This window comes from Ambystoma mexicanum, chromosome 1p (assembly GCF_040938575.1).
Source record: "Ambystoma mexicanum isolate Mex_15411 chromosome 1p, UKY_AmexF1_1, whole genome shotgun sequence".
In the NCBI taxonomy this organism is placed as follows: domain Eukaryota; kingdom Metazoa; phylum Chordata; class Amphibia; order Caudata; family Ambystomatidae; genus Ambystoma; species Ambystoma mexicanum.
In genome coordinates, this window is record NC_090921.1 from 234,440,206 (window position 1) to 234,464,009 (window position 23,804).

The 23,804-nt window shown below is 45.5% G+C and overlaps 1 non-coding gene across 1 annotated transcript; it reads left to right on the plus strand.

Moving 5' to 3' along the window:
• Positions 1 to 12,735: 12,735 nt before the first annotated feature.
• TRNAS-AGA (transfer RNA serine (anticodon AGA)) lies at positions 12,736 to 12,817 on the plus strand. Its single transcript has one exon. It is a non-coding gene; the product is annotated as a tRNA-Ser (tRNA).
• The last annotated feature ends 10,987 nt before the right edge of the window (positions 12,818 to 23,804 follow it).

Here is a 23,804-nt window from a genome sequence, read left to right on the forward strand (position 1 = left end):
TGGCCTTGATGATGCCGTTTATCTCTGCCCAGCCAGTTTCGTGAAAATGTCTTTGAGTACTGGAGACTTTTCTTCCCCCACTGCCTTGATGAAACCGGCAAAGTCATCGACCCATATTGTCTATCTGGGCCCTCTTTCTGCTTGTGATAAGAGGCTGAATGGTGCTGGTTTCCATAGGAATGCTAAGCTGCTTGCGGTGCGCATGGGTGCGTCTTGTCCATCTGCTTGGTCCACCATGTTCTTTGCGTCTCAAGCCCGTAGGATGGGCACCTTCTGGCTGTGTTCCATTTGGGACTTAGTTGTGCCCAGGGAGCCTGGACAGAGTGGAGTAGGACCCCAGCGCAGGACCAGGCGTGGTTGTCATAGCTGGGGTGGGTGTTTACTCACAACATGCCTTGTGAGCCATACAACAGTGTATGACTAGTTTTCATTTGTTTCCTTTCCCCTTACAGGTGCCTAGTGTTGATGGGGTCTTGTCCCTCAGTTATCGGTGCTAGGACTGGCAGCCCTCCCAGTTCGTCTTTTTAAAAAAATATTAATGGCTGCTCTGGGGGCAGCGTGCTGCTACAGGTGCCAGTGTCCCTGTTGTATTGTTTTTTTTCTTTTCTCCCCGGCCTTGCTTGTTTCTGGGGGCGGGGCTTGTCGCTGTTGCTTGGGCCTGAGGGGGCGGGGCTTGTCATTGTGTTGCTAATGCTGCCAGCTTCCCAAAGTTATGCTGCGTGATCTCCTGCATGCGTGTGAACTCGCTCACCATGAGGGTACTGCGGACGGCGCTGCTTCTCTTCTCGGTTCTCTTTCCTCCGTTGTGGGTGCCGCAGGGAGGGCTGGAGGCTGCAAGGCCAGCCCTGCGCACCAAAGGACACCGGGTGGCGGTGTGGTACGTGAAGCTCACACAGAAAGGACAGTGTAGTGCTGGTTCAAGGAGAACGAGGTTTGTGACTTGCGAGAACGAGGTTAGTGACTCGCTTTATCCTGGCCGCCAATTGTTAGAAGGATTTGTCCCTTAGGAGCGACGGAAGGATGACATGACACGTCTGCTTCTTTCACCATTTATTTCATTAATTGCTCTCACTTCCCTTGGCGGGCTCCTCCTCTTCCTCCTCCGGCCTCAGACTTAATTTAACCCTTTGAGGTCCTCCAACTCCCTCGTAACAGGACCCTATGTTCTTTTTTGACCACAGGGCTCTTTGCCTTAAATCTGCCACCAACTCAGCCTCTGTATCACAACCTCACTAACAGGTCAAAACTGTCAGCAAGATAAAGAACGATATGTGTGTAACATTAGAGCACGAGCAGGCAGCCATCCAACTCTACTTCTGTCTCCGTCTTGTGTGTGCTAATCCACCTTCATTGTGGGTGGCCATATCAACAGCATTAGTCGTGTACATATACAGCAGGAGCAGATTTCCCATTCCCTGTCAAGGGCAAGTCTCTTGACCAGATTCCGGGAAAAGAAGGAGTGACCTTGGTATGGGTAACAGTGATAGCCCTGAGAATGTGCTCCTGTAACATTGTCTGACAATGCTAGAATGTCTCCATCGTTGATGAAAACCATGAGTGAATCATAGTTATGTTGATAATATCATGACTGTGTGAAGTGCCTAACTCAATGCCCAACTGTTCAAAATGGTCTGACCTTGCACACACTGTCATATGGACATTCAGGAGATCACAGACAAGTAGTCGTGGCCGAGCGGTTAAGGCGATAGACTAGAAATCTATTGGGGTTTCCCCGCGCAGGTCCGAATCCTGCCGACTACGGGTCTGTTTTTTTTCTATATTGCACTTCAACCCTATGAGATATGTACAAATCCAAATATAAAAAAATCATTGTAATGCAACAATCGAAGGATCGTCTTACACTTGAATGTTTTGCTTTGGGCCTTCAATGGCTACTTTTGTTTTCTGTCACAAGTTTTCATGAATCAAAACCAGCCCATCCGGACGAGTGAGTGACAGGCCAACATGCTCATATAAGGCATCAGGGCGCCTGCTTCTGTTACTGAAATAAGAGGGCCCATGATGAGAGGGAGCCACAAAGACACAGAGAAGAGACAGCTCCAGAGAAAAGACAGCCAATGCCGCGCGACCAGCACAAGAGGATGCTGAGATGTACAGGTTCTTATGCAGACACTGGAGTAAGCAGCCTCACTAAGAGGGACATGGCGAAGGCAGCGGCTCCAAAAATAACTTTCCTGAATGAACTTCTTCAATGTTTTTTAGACAGCTGTGTTCCTCTGTACTCACATTATGAAAGTGCAGAGCTTTCGGTCAATATCGTTTTTGTTTTTCAAAAAGAATTCCGTGATATACTTCCAGCTTACTTGTACAGCAACTCTTCCTTTGGCGCTGTATCTGAAATGGACGGAGGTGAGTTGAAACACTACGTACAAACGGTTGCGCATGTGGCGCTGTGGCTTAGATGGTTAAAGCGCCTGTCTAGTAAACAGGAGATCCTGAGTTCGAATCTCAGCAGTGCCTGCTTCTTTTAAAGCACTCTTTCGAACACGTTGAAGAAAGGGCTTTTTCCAACTAAGCATGAAGGTGCTGGACAGGCACTCATTGCTCCTTTTAGTTAAATGCTTTAATTAAGAGTTGTATTTGATCATAAAAAAGGTTCTGGGGGAGCAAATTCTAGGAGGAAACTTTAGAAACCTCTGCCCCATATAAAATCACCTAATTTTTAATTGACTCAATTTTTAGTAGCTGAACTATCAATAACTGTAACTAAGATCCTCAGGCCGACACACACGTTTGGAAGCCAGTAACATTTTTTGTATGGTGAGCATTTTTAACAAAGAAAATGTGTTCACTATCCAGAAGCCATGGTGTGAGTCTTACAATACCACACTAAAGGCTAGTAAGAGGCTAACTGAATCACTTCTTTGTCAGATAAGGTACAATGAGAGTAAATGATTTCCCGAGGATCACACACTTTGGTTAAATGGTGATGCCAGGATTTGACTCCAGTCTTCACTTTATGCACTTTACCATATACCTTCTCAACTCAAGTTGATGGAGGTCACTTTTTAAAGGGATCCTACAACACCTCCTCTGGGTTTTACAACTGAAGTATGGTGATTGAAAGACACAGAAGAACAAGCACATGCATGCTATGATCACCTGATTGTAGCCATTATTTTACACAGCAAGGCACCTGTTTAGCTGTGTCCCATTTGTTATCCTCCATCATTCAGACTTTGTTAGGTACACCCTACTAACAATAGTCACTCCCGAATAACCTACTCACTGCTTTACCTGCAGCCATCTAGCTGAAATCACTTTTATTTCAAATCCTCTGATAAAATATAAATGGCCAACATGTATTGAACAGAGAGAGGCTCACAGTATTGTGGGATCGCTATTGAATTGCGCGCGCTATTTACCGCTCAAGAGTCCTAGATAAAAAGGTTGGCAGCAAGTTATATCCTGCCCTGAAGCTTCCCACAAAACTTGTTTCCAGTAAACAGAAAATATATCGTGGTTCAGGTGGATATCTTGCGCTCAAACCATACACTTTTGCTTTAGTAACAAAAATTATTATTTTACAAGTCCAACCTCCTTATCCATATATTCTTTCCAAGTCAATCAAAGAGTCAATTGACATAATGTATCTAAAAAATGAGTGGTTTTAATTCTTCATGCAAACACACAGCCGACACGTGTTTCGACCTCAGCTCATATATGCTTCCTATATCTTTTAGATTTTAGTTCTCAATGCCCGGCGGTTTCTTTTGAGCATTTATTTCAATCCTCCCGTAATCTTATAATTGTTATGAGCTCCAAAGTTCAAGAAACACCATTTAGTGGGCTGAATCCCAGGCTCCAATCTTGAAAAATACTCCAAAGAGCCCTTTGTATTACGGGAACTTACAATACTCACCTAATTTCTGACCCAATACAACCATTCCTACAGGATTGAAATAAATGCTCAAAAGAAATCGCCGGGCATTGAGAACTAAAATCTAAAAGATATAGGAAGCATATATGGGCCTTGAGAACGACCTGAGGTCGAAACACGTGTCGGCTGGGTGTTTACATGAAGAATTAAAACCACTCATTTTTGAGATACATTATGTCAATTGACTCTTTGATTGACGTGGAAAGAATCTATGGATAAGGATGTTGGACTTGTAAAATAATAATTTCTGTTACTAAAGCAAAAGTGTATGGTTGGAGCGCAAGAGATCCACCTGAACCACAATATAATTTCATGTATTGAACAGAGCCTGTGTCACTCAGTTTCTCTGTTTCTTTCTATTTGCTGGAAAGGCAAATCAAAATAAATAAGTACTTAAGTGAATAAAAACAGGAATAGAGCTTCCCCAGCCTTAGCTCAGAACTTTGTCTTTGAACTCTGGCTGGGAACAGCTCACCCTGCTCCCACAAAGCACATGTGCCAGCAGGCCACTGTTCACTTTGCCTGCCACAAGAAAGGATCCTGAGAGAAAAAGGTGCTTGCGTGCTCTTAAACATTGTACATGTCATGAGAATTGGTATAGCAGAATAAAGTCTGATAGCACACAGACCATTTTCATTTAATTAATTACAATTACACATAGGCCCATCCCAATGTATACAGCTTTTTAATCGAGTGTCAGGTGAAGAGTTATAAAACGTACAAGGAATTCTTACGTTTTATTTCAGCACTTGGTTTAGTAGACTCCTGGCGTCTGCTGATCTTGAGTATATGCTACATTCTACACTACATGAAACCCATTCTTGTATTGATTTTCTATGCATGTCCACGTCTCAGTCTAGTATGATAGTTGAATCTTCGATTGATAGTGCTGTTATATCGAACCATGCTCCAGTAATTACCATTTTTGATACTGACAACACAGAAAACGGCTCTACTAGATGGAGATTTAAAAACATTTGAGTAAATTACAGAAAATTTGAGGATTCTTTCGATACCTTTCATCAGCAATTATTTGAAATTATTAAGGACTCTGAGACTCTGACTCTTCTCCTGTCAACAACTGGGATGCATATGAAGCAGCATTGAGAGAACATATTTTTCTCCTATTTAGCCAAAAAGAAAAAAAGAAAGAGTTATATACTGTATTTAGTAAACTAAATAAGCTTGAATAAAATACAGTGAAAAGCCTGATGATAGTATTTTTTTAAATATTTTATCCTTACGTATTAATATTACAAATTAATTATCCAAACAAGCTTGCAGTGTTATACTTAAACACAAATCCCAAACATATCGAACGTCTAATAAAGCTAGAAGGGGTCTTGCTTCGTATCTAAAAATTTAAAAGGAATGGTCTAGGATATCTGGTATTAAGAATGACTCTGGGCGTATGATTTCCTCAGATAAGGATATATTAGACATCTTCAATAAATAGTATCAGAAACTGTTTGCATCAGAGCATACAGAAAGGTGAGTTGACGTCACATGTTGTTTTGTGCAAATGAATAGAAATTCGAACCCTCATATGGATTTAAGTTCCCTAGATACTCCCCTGCATATTGAAGACATACGTAAAGTCATTAAAGATTTAAATAAGGGTAAAGTTCCTGGTTCTGATGGACAGACAATGTATTGGTTTGCACATTTTGCTTCTAGTTCAGCCCCAAAATCAGTTAAGCTGTTCAATTACTTCTATAGTATAGGAACACTTATGTGAAACACCTGTGTATAGGCGCGTTATAAATGCTATATCATATCATATCATAACATTCTTAAGGTCTTTTACTGAAGCCCTTTTGATACTTTTTCCAAAGCCTGGCAAAGATAATGAACTCACTAAGAATTAAAGACCAATTTAATTGATTAAATCTAATTGTAAATCTTCACCAAAATATTAGCAAAACACAATAGACTTTTTTATGTCTAAATTAATTCAATCAGATGAAGTAGGTTTTGTTATAGGGCAGGTCCAACCTTGAAATTCACAACCTGTTTCGTGCTCTTCGTAGTCGGAGACATATTTATGAGCCATGCAGCGGCTGGTAGGAGCAGCAGAAGGCGCAGGAGTGCTCCGCTCCCATGCCCAGCCTCGGAGAGATAAAGGAATCCAGTGGCTGCCTGCCTGCACAGCACAGCACACGGTACGCAGGCCGCACATCTGTTAAAAGGAAGGCTCAATTCTTTTTTAATTACTGTTACTTTGTTTGCAACAGAATAGAATCGGTAAACCGCTGCAAACGAAGTAACGGTAATGAAATACGAATGCCACTGCTCACCGCATTTTTACAGGTATACCATTTCATGCTTACCCGAAGATGGAGGGAGTTAGCAGCGCTTGCCAACCAGCTATGCTACTTACACCACGATTCGGTTAAAGAAAATGGCTACCTTGCAGAAAAACCATCTATTACAGACCCAATGAAATCACAGTGACCTCACTAGTAGACTGCAGACTAAACCAACACCAACAAATCAGGCCATGGACCTTTTCAGAACGAAATGTAACTATTACACTGCTTTTTATTTTTAATAAAAAATGCATATAAATATGTGACATAACTTAATAGGTTTTGTAAATGTTTTTAAAATCATCAATCAAGCCAAATTACTTTTAAATAACATGAACAAATAACAGCCGGCATTTTCGAAGGAAAATAGCTGACAAATTCACCACATAGTAGAAAATCAGCTAAAGAGTGCGAAAAGCGGTGTGGTTGGAGGGAAAATGGGTGGGAATGGCGGGCAAATTCTATAGATTTCACTTAGCAATGGTCGTTAAATGGGTGGGACATACAGCCAAACTACATATATCCATCTTCATATGTTAACCTGCATTGAATGCATTACAAACCTGCATTCAAAGTCCCTATTCAAGTTCTCATGTTAACGCTCTTATTTTAATGACAATAGTTTAGGCTTTATAAGTAGCGCTTTCAGTGCCACCCAATAGCCAAAACAAATGAAGCATTTGTCCGTTAAGTTCTTCATTAAGTAACTCCACCCACTCTAGGCTCTGCCTCCATGACCCGCCAACCTGGGCCCTGTTAGAGGATTTGTCCCTTACGAGAGACGGAAACACGACAGGACACATCTGCTTCTTTCACCATTTATTTAATTAATTGCTCTCACTTCCCTTGGTGGGCTTCTCCTCTTCCTCCTCCCGCCTCACACTTAACTTAACCCTTTGCAGTCCTCCTTCTCCCTCGTAACAACTCCCCCTCACATATCTCCTTATATTCAAATTACACTTCTTCGATGAGTCTGCATGCTCTCTTGATGAGTGATTGGGTGCGGCCCTAAGCTGGGTATCCTTCCCTACTCCCTCTGAGGTTGGAGGATGTCACTCTGCCTCTTCGATCATTCCTCAGGGTATGTTTGTCCCTTGCCCAATGTTATCCTCTGGCTTGAAATGTCTATAAAGAATGATACACTCCTTGTGATGGCCTTCTGTGCGATGGCGACCGTCATCATTGTCCCTTTTATTTCTGTCAAACCGTGTGTCCCTTCTCTTCTGCATGCATTGTTTCACCAGCACTTCTTCTCCTTCTTCGAAGTTTTTCTCCTTTGCTCCCTGGGTCTGGTCTGTCCTTTCTTTGGCTGCTTCCTTTGCCGCAGCATCCCGTTCTCTGATCTCGTCTTCTAGTGTTGCTCGGTCTTCCAGGCTCATCCGAGTCTTGATGGCGCCCTTGGGTAGACGTGTCTTGATGTGGTAGGTCCTCGGGTGGCACTCTGGTCACAGAATGTGGTGTGTTTCGGTAGTGGCGGAGCATGCAGCGGTGGGCCTATTGGATTGGTATCTCCTCGATGGCTGCCCTTTATATCGTTCCTTTGATTGATTGCATGAACCGCTGTGCTATCCCGTTGGCCTGCGGCCATCACGGTGTTATCCGCTGGCGGTTAAATCCTAGGTGTCTTGCGAATCTCTGGAATTCGTGGCTGTTACACAGCGATCCATTGTCTGTCTTTACTGTGGTGGGGATGCCCCATTCGCTGAATACTTCGTCCAGGATACCGACCAGTTGGGTGAAGGCTGTGGACTGGGATTGTTTAATGATGGGGAACCTGGAGAATTCGTCTATGATCACCAGCAGGTGGCCCCCCTCTTCGAGTGGCCCATAGAAGTCCAATGCGACCGCTTTCCACACCTCTTTGGGGATGCTTGTCGTCTGTAGGGGGAGTGGCGGATGACTCATGGCGGTGCATTGACATGGAAGGCAGCTCCTTACCATCTCTTCTACCATGTATTTAGATCTTTTCTGTTAACTCGTTCGCGTTGGGGCGACAGCCTTTTGTAGTCCTTCCATTTGTTTGCAATTGTGAGCATCCTAGCCCACCTAGTCGACGGATCTGCCTGTGTTGCTATGTCTTCAATGGTGAGTGTGGGTGGTAGAGCCTGCTCCGTGAAGTAACACAGGTAATCTGCATCTCTCCCTCGTGGCGACTCCCTATGATTTGTCGGGAGCCTCGAGATGTAGTCGGCCGGCTTGTTGTCTCCTGCCGGTCGGTGACCGATGCAGTAGTCATACACTTGGAGGCGGATACCCCACCTCTCTATTCGGGGGCTAATTCTGTCCTTGGCTTCCCGAATAATGATGGAAGGGCCTGGTGGTCCATCACGGGCATGAACATTTTTCCTACTGCCAAGTGCTGGAAATACTGGCATGCCCACCCCGCTGCTAAGCTTTTATTCACCGCCTGCGAGTATGCGCACTCCGTGGGGATAACTGCTTAATTAGGCTACGACGCATCTCGCTGGAGCGTCTGGCTTCTCCCGTTGCACTAGGATGGCTCATAGGCCTACCGGGCTGGCGTCTATGACGAGCTTGGTGTGCCAGCTTGGGTTAAAGTATGCTAGGTGTTTTGCGCTAGCCAGCTCCCTTTTGATTGCATCAACTTCCCTCTAGCAATCTCCTGACCACCTAAAAGGTTTGTCCTTTCTCAGAAGTCGCTGCAGCAGCTCGGCTGTAATGGTGTACCTTTCCAGATAGTGGGCGCAGTATCCTGCCATTCCCAGGAAAGATCTAAATTCCCCAATGTTGATAGGTTCATTGAGCTTGTTGATCGCCCGTACCTTGTCGGGGTCGGGCTTCATCCCTTCCCCGGAGAACATATGTCCATAGAACCTAAGTTTGTCTCTGCTGATGTTGCGTTTCTCATAGTTCAACATGAGTCCTGCTGTCCTCAGTATTTCACGAACTTCCAGGAGAGCTTTGCATGCTCCTCTTGCATGGTAATGTAAACCAGGATGCTGTCTGAGTAGTTGAATGCTCTCCAGACTGGGAGGAGTAGGTGCCTGATAGTTCCTTCAAAGATCTCCGCGGCGGAGGAGATACCAAAATGTAGCCTTTTGTACCAAACGAGGCCGTCATGCGATGCGAATGTCGTTATCCCTCTGCAATCGAGGTGCAGCTCGAGCTGGTGGTACCCCTGATTGATTTCAAGTTTTGAGAATTTTGTGGCACAGTTCAGACTGACAATCATGTCTTCAATTCTGGGCCCTGGGTGCCACTCCTTCTCTATGGCGGTGTTGGCTACACTCATGTCAACATAGAGGCGTAGTTTTTTTGCCCTCCTTTGGCACCACTACCAGTGGTGAGATCCACGGGGTGGCCCCTGTCGCTCCTTCAATGATGTCATTGTCCAGGACCTGCTGCAGTTCCTGCGACACGGCCGCTTGTAAATGGAAGCCCACTCTGCGCGGGTGTTGTGGGACGGGCTTGATCTGGCTGTTGATGTGGAGGATGATCACTGTTCCTTTCAGTTTGCCCAGCCTTTGAAACAGTTTGTGAAACATTCCTTTGATCTGTTCCTTGGTGAGCGGGCACCCCGCTAGGTGGCAGATTGACCCACGGCTTGGCTGGCTGCCTGTGCACATCACCATGTCTCGTTCGTTGAAGTGGATGTCGATCAGGCCAAGCGCTTCTGCGGTACGGTAGCTGAGGAGACATTTACCTTGGACAGGGCAGCGCAGCACAAGGATGATGGCGTTGATCCTTTTCCCTTTGAATAAGAATGATTTCTCAAATTGTCTGATTGACTGTGGTGGTATGCTGGCTCCCCATTGAAAGAGTCTTGCTTTGGACTGCAACAACTTTTACGAGTTCCCTGTAAGTCTAAAATCTTCTTCCCCCATGATGTTGACGGTCACTCCGGTATCGATGAGGAATGTGTGCATGACTGAGTCCATCGTTAGCCTCACCTTCGGAGCATCACTGCCTTTATGTGTTCCCTGGATGAATTTCACAAACTCGTTTGGGACTTCTGGGTCTAGGAGGAGAACTCGTCCCAGTTGGTATATTGATCCTCGGGGTGGCCATGTGTTTCTTCATAGTATTCCAGTTGAAATAATGTCTCATTCACGGAGGCTTCACTGTATTCTCCGCTGTGTACCATTGACCTTATCATCCGCCTCGATGGTTGCAGGTAGGACTTGCACTGTCTGCACTGTGGGAACAGTTGAGCTGGTCTGTATGGCATCCTCCAGCTCAGTCGTGTCGCCTGTGGCTGGCACGTCGGCGAGAACGGTCTCCCTTACCGGGACACTATCTGGAAGTGATCTTCTCTGTCACATCTGGAACACCTCTGAGTCATCGCCGGGCATGGCCCTGTGTGTTGGAACAGTTAGCCAAAACGATAACACTACCGCTAGAGCCGTGTTCCTGTTCTCGGTTGGGTTTATGCCTCTCTCTGCTGCGTTTTCGGCAGAGTCTGGTGGCCTGTGGTGTTTCTCTCCCCTTCTCTGCCTCCGGTGAATGCCACAACCGTCACTTCTCAGTCCATTTTCTTTTTTGGCGTCTCAATGGCAGAGGCCTGTATTTCCTCTCTCTCATGCATCCTCGCCATATCTACCACCTCGTTAATCGATAGGGGTTTTTTCAGGAGTTGTTTCCGGAGTACGGATGACAGACAACCTTCTATGACATGGAGTCGGATCACGTCTTCATCCGAGAAAGCAGAAAATTGGCAGTGGACGAGTTTCTGTCGGAGTCGCGTTACAAACTCCTCCACCGTTTTGTGGGAGGCCCGACAGCAATGGTTGAACACATATCGCTCATAGTACCTGTTCAAATGTATAATGAGCTTCCTGTCCAATGCGGTGACAAGTGTCTTGTACGTGTTTCTGTCTCCTGGCGGCATGGCCTTGATGATGCCGTTTATCTCTGCCCAGCCAGTTTCGTGAAAATGTCTTTGAGTACTGGAGACTTTTCTTCCCCCACTGCCTTGATGAAACCGGCAAAGTCATCGACCCATATTGTCTATCTGGGCCCTCTTTCTGCTTGTGATAAGAGGCTGAATGGTGCTGGTTTCCATAGGAATGCTAAGCTGCTTGCGGTGCGCATGGGTGCGTCTTGTCCATCTGCTTGGTCCACCATGTTCTTTGCGTCTCAAGCCCGTAGGATGGGCACCTTCTGGCTGTGTTCCATTTGGGACTTAGTTGTGCCCAGGGAGCCTGGACAGAGTGGAGTAGGACCCCAGCGCAGGACCAGGCGTGGTTGTCATAGCTGGGGTGGGTGTTTACTCACAACATGCCTTGTGAGCCATACAACAGTGTATGACTAGTTTTCATTTGTTTCCTTTCCCCTTACAGGTGCCTAGTGTTGATGGGGTCTTGTCCCTCAGTTATCGATGCTAGGACTGGCAGCCCTGCCAGTTCGTCTTTTTAAAAAAATATTAATGGCTGCTCTGGGGGCAGCGTGCTGCTACAGGTGCCAGTGTCCCTGTTGTATTGTTTTTTTTTCTTTTCTCCCCGGCCTTGCTTGTTCCTGGGGGCGGGGCTTGTCGCTGTTGCTTGGGCCTGAGGGGTCGGGGCTTGTCATTTTGTTGCTAATGCTGCCAGCTTCCCAAAGTTATGCTGCGTGATCTCCTGCATGCGTGTGAACTCGCTCACCATGAGGGTACTGCGGACGGCGCTGCTTCTCTTCTCGGTTCTCTTTCCTCCGTCGTGGGTGCCGCAGGGAGGGCTGGAGGCTGCAAGGCCAGCCCTGCGGACCAAAGGACACCGGGTGGCGGTGTGGTACGTGAAGCTCACACAGAAAGGACAGTGTAGTGCTGGTTCAAGGAGAACGAGGTTTGTGACTTGCGAGAACGAGGTTAGTGACTCGCTTTATCCTGGCCGCCAATTGTTAGAAGGATTTGTCCCTTAGGAGCGACGGAAGGATGACATGACACGTCTGCTTCTTTCACCATTTATTTCATTAATTGCTCTCACTTCCCTTGGCGGGCTCCTCCTCTTCCTCCTCCGGCCTCAGACTTAATTTAACCCTTTGAGGTCCTCCAACTCCCTCGTAACAGGACCCTATGTTCTTTTTTGACCACAGGGCCCTTTGCCTTAAATCTGCCACCAACTCAGCCTCTGTATCACAACCTCACTAACAGGTCAAAACTGTCAGCAAGATAAAGAACGATATGTGTGTAACATTAGAGCACGAGCAGGCAGCCATCCAACTCTACTTCTGTCTCCGTCTTGTGTGTGCTAATCCACCTTCATTGTGGGTGGCCATATCAACAGCATTAGTCGTGTACTTATACAGCAGGAGCAGATTTCCCATTCCCTGTCAAGGGCAAGTCTCTTGACCAGATTCCGGGAAAAGGAGTGACCTTGGTATGGGTAACAGTGATAGCCCTGAGAATGTGCTCCTGTAACATTGTCTGACAATGCTAGAATGTCTCCATCGTTGATGAAAACCATGAGTGAATCATAGTAATGTTGATAATATCATGACTGTGTGAAGTGCCTAACTCAATGCCCAACTGTTCAAAATGGTCTGACCTTGCACACACTGTCATATGCACATTCAGGTGATCACAGTCAAGTAGTCGTGGCCGAGCGGTTAAGGCGATAGACTAGAAATCTATTGGGGTTTCCCCGCGCAGGTTCGAATCCTGCCGACTACGGGTCTGTTTTTTTTCTATATTGCACTTCAACCCTATGAGATATGTACAAATACAAATATAAAAAAATCATTGTAATGCAACAATCGAAGGATCGTCTTACACTTGAATGTTTTGCTTTGGGCCTTCAATGGCTACTTTTGTTTTCTGACTGTCACAAGTTTTCATGAATCAAAACCAGCCCATCCGGACGAGTGAGTGACAGGCCAACATGCTCATATAAGGCATCAGGGCGCCTGCTTCTGTTACTGAAATAAGAGGGCCCATGATGAGAGGGAGCCACAAAGACACAGAGAAGAGACAGCTCCAGAGAAAAGACAGCCAATGCCGCGCGACCATCACAAGAGGATGCTGAGATGTACAGGTTCTTATGCAGACACTGGAGTAAGCAGCCTCACTAAGAGGGACATGGCGAAGGCAGCGGCTCCAAAAATAACTTTCCTGAATGAACTTCTTCAATGTTTTTTAGACAGCTGTGTTCCTCTGTACTCACATTATGAAAGTGCAGAGCTTTCGGTCAATATCGTTTTTGTTTTTTCCAAAAGAATTCCGTGATATACTTCCAGCTTACTTGTACAGCAACTCTTCCTTTGGCGCTGTATCTGAAATGGACGGAGGTGAGCTGAAACACTACGTACAAAAAGTCCCGCATGTGGCGCTGTGGCTTAGATGGTTAAAGCGCCTGTCTAGTAAACAGGAGATCCTGAGTTCGAATCTCAGCAGTGCCTGCTTCTTTTAAAGCACTTTTTCGAACACGTTGAAGAAAGGGCTTTTTCCAACTAAGCATGAAGGTGCTGGACAGGGACTCATTGCTCCTTTTAGTTAAATGCTTTAATTAAGAGTTGTATTTGATCATAAAAAAGGTTCTGGGGGAGCAGTTTCTAGGAGGAAACTTTAGAAACCTCTGCCCAATATAAAATCACCTAATTTTTAATTGACTCAATTTTTAGTAGCTGAACTATCAATAACTGTAACTAAGATCCTCAGGCCGACACACACGTTTGGAAGCCAGTAACATTTTTTGTATGGTGAGCATTTTTAACAAAGAAAATGTGTTCACTATCCAGAAGCCATGGTGTGAGTCTTACAATACCACACTAAAGGCTAGTAAGAGGCTAACTGAATCACTTCTTTGTCAGATAAGGTACAATGAGAGTAAATGATTTCCCGAGGATCACACACTTTGGTTAAATGGTGATGCCAGGATTTGACTCCAGTCTTCACTTTATGCACTTTACCATATACCTTCTCAACTCAAGTTGATGGAGGTCACTTTTTAAAGGGATCCTACAACACCTCCTCTGGGTTTTACAACTGAAGTATGGTGATTGAAAGACACAGAAGAACAAGCACATGCATGCTATGATCACCTGATTGTAGCCATTATTTTACACAGCAAGGCACCTGTTTAGCTGTGTCCCATTTGTTATCCTCCATCATTCAGACTTTGTTAGGTACACCCTACTAACAATAGTCACTCCCGAATAACCTACTCACTGCTTTACCTGCAGCCATCTAGCTGAAATCACTTTTATTTCAAATCCTCTGATAAAATATAAATGGCCAACATGTATTGAACAGAGAGAGGCTCACAGTATTGTGGGATCGCTATTGAATTGCGCGCGCTATTTACCGCTCAAGAGTCCTAGATAAAAAGGTTGGCAGCAAGTTATATCCTGCCCTGAAGCTTCCCACAAAACTTGTTTCCAGTAAACAGAAAATATATCGTGGTTCAGGTGGATATCTTGCGCTCAAACCATACACTTTTGCTTTAGTAACAAAAATTATTATTTTACAAGTCCAACCTCCTTATCCATATATTCTTTCCAAGTCAATCAAAGAGTCAATTGACATAATGTATCTAAAAAATGAGTGGTTTTAATTCTTCATGCAAACACACAGCCGACACGTGTTTCGACCTCAGCTCATATATGCTTCCTATATCTTTTAGATTTTAGTTCTCAATGCCCGGCGGTTTCTTTTGAGCATTTATTTCAATCCTCCCGTAATCTTATAATTGTTATGAGCTCCAAAGTTCAAGAAACACCATTTAGTGGGCTGAATCCCAGGCTCCAATCTTGAAAAATACTCCAAAGGGCCCTTTGTATTACGGGAACTTACAATACTCACCTAATTTCTGACCCAATACAACCATTCCTACAGGATTGAAATAAATGCTCAAAAGAAATCGCCGGGCATTGAGAACTAAAATCTAAAAGATATAGGAAGCATATATGGGCCTTGAGAACGACCTGAGGTCGAAACACGTGTCGGCTGTGTGTTTGCATGAAGAATTAAAACCACTCATTTTTGAGATACATTATGTCAATTGACTCTTTGATTGACTTGGAAAGAATCTATGGATAAGGATGTTGGACTTGTAAAATAATAATTTCTGTTACTAAAGCAAAAGTGTATGGTTGGAGCGCAAGAGATCCACCTGAACCACAATATAATTTCATGTATTGAACAGAGCCTGTGTCACTCAGTTTCTCTGTTTCTTTCTATTTGCTGGAAAGGCAAATCAAAATAAATAAGTACATAAGTGAATAAAAACAGGAATAGAGCTTCACCAGCCTTAGCTCAGAACTTTGTCTTTGAACTCTGGCTGGGAACAGCTCACCCTGCTCCCACAAAGCACATGTGCCAGCAGGCCACTGTTCACTTTGCCTGCCACAAGAAAGGATCCTGAGAGAAAAAGGTGCTTGCGTGCTCTTAAACATTGTACATGTCATGAGAATTGGTATAGCAGAATAAAGTCTGATAGCACACAGACCATTTTCATTTAATTAATTACAATTACACATAGGCCCATCCCAATGTATACAGCTTTTTAATCGAGTGTCAGGTGAAGAGTTATAAAATGTACAAGGAATTCTTACGTTTTATTTCAGCACTTGGTTTAGTAGACTCCTGGCGTCTGCTGATCTTGAGTATATGCTACATTCTACACTACATGAAACACATTCTTGTATTGATTTTCTATGCATGTCCACGTCTCAGTCTAGTATGATAGTTGAATCTTCGATTGATAGTGCTGTTATATCGAACCATGCTCCAGTAATTACCATTTTTGATACTGACAACACAGAAAACGGCTCTACTAGATGGAGATTTAAAAACATTTGAGTAATTTACAGAAAATTTGAGGATTCTTTCGATGCCTTTCATCAGCAATTATTTGAAATTATTAAGGACTCTGAGACTCTGACTCTTCTCCTGTCAACAACTGGGATGCATATGAAGCAGCATTGAGAGAACATATTTTTCTCCTATTTAGCCAAAAAGAAAAAAAGAAAGAGTTATATACTGTATTTAGTAAACTAAATAAGCTTGAATAAAATACAGTGAAAAGCCTGATGATAGTATTTTTTTTTATATTTTATCCTTACGTATTAATATTACAAATTAATTATCCAAACAAGCTTGCAGTGTTATACTTAAACACAAATCCCAAACATATCGAACGTCTAATAAAGCTAGAAGGGGTCTTGCTTCGTATCTAAAAATTTAAAAGGAATGGTCTAGGATATCTGGTATTAAGAATGACTCTGGGCGTATGATTTCCTCAGATAAGGATATATTAGACATCTTCAATAAATAGTATCAGAAACTGTTTGCATCAGAGCATACAGAAAGGTGAGTTGACGTCACATGTTGTTTTGTGCAAATGAATAGAAATTCGAACCCTCATATGGATTTAAGTTCCCTAGATACTCCCCTGCATATTGAAGACATACGTAAAGTCATTAAAGATTTAAATAAGGGTAAAGTTCCTGGTTCTGATGGACAGACAATGTATTGGTTTGCACATTTTGCTTCTAGTTCAGCCCCAAAATCAGTTAAGCTGTTCAATTACTTCTATAGTATAGGAACACTTATGTGAAACACCTGTGTATAGGCGCGTTATAAATGCTATATCATATCATATCATATCATAACATTCTTAAGGTCTTTTACTGAAGCCCTTTTGATACTTTTTCCAAAGCCTGGCAAAGATAATGAACTCACTAAGAATTAAAGACCAATTTAATTGATTAAATCTGATTGTAAATCTTCACCAAAATATTAGCAAAACACAATAGACTTTTTTATGTCTAAATTAATTCAATCAGATGAAGTAGGTTTTGTTATAGGGCAGGTCCAACCTTGAAATTCACAACCTGTTTCGTGCTCTTCGTAGTCGGAGACATATTTATGAGCCATGCAGCGGCTGGTAGGAGCAGCAGAAGGCGCAGGAGTGCTCCGCTCCCATGCCCAGCCTCGGAGAGATAAAGGAATCCAGTGGCTGCCTGCCTGCACAGCACAGCACACGGTACGCAGGCCGCACATCTGTTAAAAGGAAGGCTCAATTCTTTTTTAATTACTGTTACTTTGTTTGCAACAGAATAGAATCGGTAAACCGCTGCAAACGAAGTAACGGTAATGAAATACGAATGCCACTGCTCACCGCATTTTTACAGGTATACCATTTCATGCTTACCCGAAGATGGAGGGAGTTAGCAGCGCTTGCCAACCAGCTATGCTACTTACACCACGATTCGGTTAAAGAAAATGGCTACCTTGCAGAAAAATCATCTATTACAGACCCAATGAAATCACAGTGACTTCACTAGTAGACTGCAGACTAAACCAACACCAACAAATCAGGCCATGGACCTTTTCAGAACGAAATGTAACTATTACACTGCTTTTTATTTTTAATAAAAAATGCATATAAATATGTGACATAACTTAAAAGGTTTTGTAAATGTTTTTAAAATCATCAATCAAGCCAAATTACTTTTAAATAACATGAACAAATAACAGCCGGCATTTTCGAAGGAAAATAGCTGACAAATTCACCACATAGTAGAAAATCAGCTAAAGAGTGCGAAAAGCGGTGTGGTTGGAGGGAAAATGGGTGGGAATGGCGGGCAAATTCTATAGATTTCACTTAGCAATGGTCGTTAAATGGGTGGGACATACAGCCAAACTACATATATCCATATTCATATGTTAACCTGCATTGAATGCATTACAAACCTGCATTTAAAGTCCCTATTCAAGTTCTCATGTTAACGCTCTTATTTTAATGACAATAGTTTAGGCTTTATAAGTAGCGCTTTCAGTGCCACCCAATAGCCAAAACAAATGAAGCATTTGTCCGTTAAGTTCTTCATTAAGTAACTCCACCGACTCTAGGCTCTGCCTCCATGACCCGCCAACCTGGGCCCTGTTAGAGGATTTGTCCCTTACGAGAGACGGAAGGACGACAGGACACATCTGCTTCTTTCACCATTTATTTAATTAATTGCTCTCACTTCCCTTGGTGGGCTTCTCCTCTTCCTCCTCCCGCCTCACACTTAACTTAACCCTTTGCAGTCCTCCTTCTCCCTCGTAACAACTCCCCCTCACATATCTCCTTATATTCAAATTACACTTCTTCGATGAGTCTGCATGCTCTCTTGATGAGTCATTGGGTGCGGCCCTAAGCTGGGTATCCTTCCCTACTCCCTCTGAGGTTGGAGGATGTCACTCTGCCTCTTCGATCATTCCTCAGGGTATGTTTGTCCCTTGCCCAATGTTATCCTCTGGCTTGAAATGTCTATAAAGAATGATACACTCCTTGTGATGGCCTTCTGTGCGATGGCGACCGTCATCATTGTCCCTTTTATTTCTGTCAAACCGTGTGTCCCTTCTCTTCTGCATGCATTGTTTCACTAGCACTTCTTCTCCTTCTTCGAAGTTTTTCTCCTTTGCTCCCTGGGTCTGGTCTGTCCTTTCTTTGGCTGCTTCCTTTGCCGCAGCATCCCGTTCTCTGATCTCGTCTTCTAGTGTTGCTCGGTCTTCCAGGCTCATCCGAGTCTTGATGGCCCCCTTGGGTAGACGTGTCTTGATGTGGTAGGTCCTCGGGTGGCACTCTGGTCACAGAATGTGGTGTGTTTCGGTAGTGGCGGAGCATGCAGCGGTGGGCCTATTGGATTGGTATCTCCTCGATGGCTGCCCTTTATATCGTTCCTTTGATTGATTGCATGAACCGCTGTGCTATCCCGTTGGCCTGCGGCCATCACGGTGTTATCCGCTGGCGGTTAAATCCTAGGTGTCTTGCGAATCTCTGGAATTCGTGGCTGTTACACAGCGATCCATTGTCTGTCTTTACTGTGGTGGGGATGCCCCATTCGCTGAATACTTCGTCCAGGATACCGACCAGTTGGGTGAAGGCTGTGGACTGGGATTGTTTAATGATGGGGAACCTGGAGAATTCGTCTATGATCACCAGCAGGTGGCCCCCCTCTTCGAGTGGCCCATAGAAGTCCATTGCGACCGCTTTCCACACCTCTTTGGGGATGCTTGTCGTCTGTAGGGGGAGTGGCGGATGACTCATGGCGGTGCATTGACATGGAAGGCAGCTCCTTACCATCTCTTCTACCATGTATTTAGATCTTTTCTGTTAACTCGTTCGCGTTGGGGCGACAGCCTTTTGTAGTCCTTCCATTTGTTTGCAATTGTGAGCATCCTAGCCCACCTAGTCGACGGATCTGCCTGTGTTGCTATGTCTTCAATGGTGAGTGTGGGTGGTAGAGCCTGCTCCGTGAAGTAACACAGGTAATCTGCATCTCTCCCTCGTGGCGACTCCCTATGATTTGTCGGGGGCCTCGAGATGTAGTCGGCCGGCTTGTTGTCTCCTGCCGGTCGGTGACCGATGCAGTAGTCATACATTTGGAGGCGGATACCCCACCTCTCTATTCGGGGGCTAATTCTGTCCTTGGCTTCCCGAATAATGATGGAAGGGCCTGGTGGTCCGTCACGGGCATGAACATTTTTCCTACTGCAAAGTGCTGGAAATACTGGCATGCCCACCCCGCTGCTAAGCTTTTATTCACCGCCTGCGAGTATGCGCACTCTGTGGGGATAACTGCTTAATTAGGCTACGACGCATCTCGCTGGAGCGTCTGGCTTCTCCCGTTGCACTAGGATGGCCCATAGGCCTACCGGGCTGGCGTCTATGACGAGCTTGGTGTGCCAGCTTGGGTTAAAGTATGCTAGGTGTTTTGCGCTAGCCAGCTCCCTTTTGATTGCATCAACTTCCCTCTAGCAATCTCCTGACCACCTAAAAGGTTTGTCCTTTCTCAGAAGTCGCTGCAGCAGCTCGGCTGTAATGGTGTACCTTTCCAGATAGTGGGCGCAGTATCCTGCCATTCCCAGGAAAGATCTAAATTCCCCAATGTTGATAGGTTCATTGAGCTTGTTGATCGCCCGTACCTTGTCGGGGTCGGGCTTCATCCCTTCCCCGGAGAACATATGTCCATAGAACCTAAGTTTGTCTCTGCTGATGTTGCGTTTCTCATAGTTCAACATGAGTCCTGCTGTCCTCAGTATTTCACAAACTTCCAGGAGAGCTTTGCATGCTCCTCTTGCATGGTAATGTAAACCAGGATGCTGTCTGAGTAGTTGAATGCTCTCCAGACTGGGAGGAGTAGGTGCCTGATAGTTCCTTCAAAGATCTCCGCGGCGGAGGAGATACCAAAATGTAGCCTTTTGTACCAAACGAGGCCGTCATGCGATGCGAATGTCGTTATCCCTCTGCAATCGAGGTGCAGCTCGAGCTGGTGGTACCCCTGATTGATTTCAAGTTTTGAGAATTTTGTGGCACAGTTCAGACTGACAATCATGTCTTCAATTCTGGGCCCTGGGTGCCACTCCTTCTCTATGGCGGTGTTGGCTACACTCATGTCAACATAGAGGCGTAGTTTTTTTGCCCTCCTTTGGCACCACTACCAGTGGTGAGATCCACGGGGTGGCCCCTGTCGCTCCTTCAATGATGTCATTGTCCAGGACCTGCTGCAGTTCCTGAGACACGGCCGCTTGTAAATGGAAGCCCACTCTGCGCGGGTGTTGTGGGACGGGCTTGATCTGGCTGTTGATGTGGAGGATGATCACTGTTCCTTTCAGTTTGCCCAGCCTTTGAAACAGTTTGTGAAACATTCCTTTGATCTGTTCCTTGGTGAGCGGGCACCCCGCTAGGTGGCAGATTGACCCACGGCTTGGCTGGCTGCCTGTGCACATCACCATGTCTCGTTCGTTGAAGTGGATGTCGATCAGGCCAAGCGCTTCTGCGGTACGGTAGCTGAGGAGACATTTACCTTGGACAGGGCAGCGCAGCACAAGGATGATGGCGTTGATCCTTTTCCCTTTGAATAAGAATGATTTCTCAAATTGTCTGATTGACTGTGGTGGTATGCTGGCTCCCCATTGAAAGATTCTTGCTTTGGACTGCAACAACTTTTACGAGTTCCCTGTAAGTCTAAAATCTTCTTCCCCCATGATGTTGACGGTCACTCCGGTATCGATGAGGAATGTGTGCATGACTGTGTCCATCGTTAGCCTCACCTTCGGAGCATCACTGCCTTTATGTGTTCCCTGGATGAAGTTCACAAACTCGTTTGGGACTTCTGGGTCTAGGAGGAGAACTCGTCCCAGTTGGTATATTGATCCTCGGGGTGGCCATGTGTTTCTTCATAGTATTCCAGTTGAAATAATGTCTCATTCACGGAGGCTTCACTGTATTCTCCGCTGTGTACCATTGACCTTATCATCCGCCTCGATGGTTGCAGGTAGGACTTGCACTGTCTGCACTGTGGGAACAGTTGAGCTGGTCTGTATGGCATCCTCCAGCTCAGTCGTGTCGCCTGTGGCTGGCACGTCGGCGAGAACGGTCTCCCTTACCGGCACACTATCTGGAAGTGATCTTCTCTGTCACATCTGGAACACCTCTGAGTCATCGCCGGGCATGGCCCTGTGTATTGGAACAGTTAGCCAAAACGATAACACTACCGCTAGAGCCGTGTTCCTGTTCTCGGTTGGGTTTATGCCTCTCTCTGCTGCGTTTTCGGCAGAGTCTGGTGGCCTGTGGTGTTTCTCTCCCCTTCTCTGCCTCCGGTGAATGCCACAACCGTCACTTCTCAGTCCATTTTCTTTTTTGGCGTCTCAATGGCAGAGGCCTGTATTTCCTCTCTCTCATGCATCCTCGCCATATCTACCACCTCGTTAATCGATAGGGGTTTTTTCAGGAGTTGTTTCCGGAGTACGGATGACAGACAACCTTCTATGACATGGAGTCGGATCACGTCTTCATCCGAGAAAGCAGAAAATTGGCAGTGGACGAGTTTCTGTCGGAGTCGCGTTACAAACTCCTCCACCGTTTTGTGGGAGGCCCGACAGCAATGGTTGAACACATATCGCTCATAGTACCTGTTCAAATGTATAATGAGCTTCCTGTCCAATGCGGTGACAAGTGTCTTGTACGTGTTTCTGTCTCCTGGCGGCATGGCCTTGATGATGCCGTTTATCTCTGCCCAGCCAGTTTCGTGAAAATGTCTTTGAGTACTGGAGACTTTTCTTCCCCCACTGCCTTGATGAAACCGGCAAAGTCATCGACCCATATTGTCTATCTGGGCCCTCTTTCTGCTTGTGATAAGAGGCTGAATGGTGCTGGTTTCCATAGGAATGCTAAGCTGCTTGCGGTGCGCATGGGTGCGTCTTGTCCATCTGCTTGGTCCACCATGTTCTTTGCGTCTCAAGCCCGTAGGATGGGCACCTTCTGGCTGTGTTCCATTTGGGACTTAGTTGTGCCCAGGGAGCCTGGACAGAGTGGAGTAGGACCCCAGCGCAGGACCAGGCGTGGTTGTCATAGCTGGGGTGGGTGTTTACTCACAACATGCCTTGTGAGCCATACAACAGTGTATGACTAGTTTTCATTTGTTTCCTTTCCCCTTACAGGTGCCTAGTGTTGATGGGGTCTTGTCCCTCAGTTATCGGTGCTAGGACTGGCAGCCCTCCCAGTTCGTCTTTTTAAAAAAATATTAATGGCTGCTCTGGGGGCAGCGTGCTGCTACAGGTGCCAGTGTCCCTGTTGTATTGTTTTTTTTTCTTTTCTCCCCGGCCTTGCTTGTTTCTGGGGGCGGGGCTTGTCGCTGTTGCTTGGGCCTGAGGGGGCGGGGCTTGTCATTGTGTTGCTAATGCTGCCAGCTTCCCAAAGTTATGCTGCGTGATCTCCTGCATGCGTGTGAACTCGCTCACCATGAGGGTACTGCGGACGGCGCTGCTTCTCTTCTCGGTTCTCTTTCCTCCCTCGTGGGTGCCGCAGGGAGGGCTGGAGGCTGCAAGGCCAGCCCTGCGCACCAAAGGACACCGGGTGGCGGTGTGGTACGTGAAGCTCACACAGAAAGGACAGTGTAGTGCTGGTTCAAGGAGAACGAGGTTTGTGACTTGCGAGAACGAGGTTAGTGACTCGCTTTATCCTGGCCGCCAATTGTTAGAAGGATTTGTCCCTTAGGAGCGACGGAAGGATGACATGACACGTCTGCTTCTTTCACCATTTATTTCATTAATTGCTCTCACTTCCCTTGGCGGGCTCCTCCTCTTCCTCCTCCGGCCTCAGACTTAATTTAACCCTTTGAGGTCCTCCAACTCCCTCGTAACAGGACCCTATGTTCTTTTTTGACCACAGGGCCCTTTGCCTTAAATCTGCCACCAACTCAGCCTCTGTATCACAACCTCACTAACAGGTCAAAACTGTCAGCAAGATAAAGAACGATATGTGTGTAACATTAGAGCACGAGCAGGCAGCCATCCAACTCTACTTCTGTCTCCGTCTTGTGTGTGCTAATCCACCTTCATTGTGGGTGGCCATATCAACAGCATTAGTCGTGTACATATACAGCAGGAGCAGATTTCCCATTCCCTGTCAAGGGCAAGTCTCTTGACCAGATTCCGGGAAAAGAAGGAGTGACCTTGGTATGGGTAACAGTGATCGCCCTGAGAATGTGCTCCTGTAACATTGTCTGACAATGCTAGAATGTCTCCATCGTTGATGAAAACCATGAGTGAATCATAGTTATGTTGATAATATCATGACTGTGTGAAGTGCCTAACTCAATGCCCAACTGTTCAAAATGGTCTGACCTTGCACACACTGTCATATGGACATTCAGGAGATCACGGACAA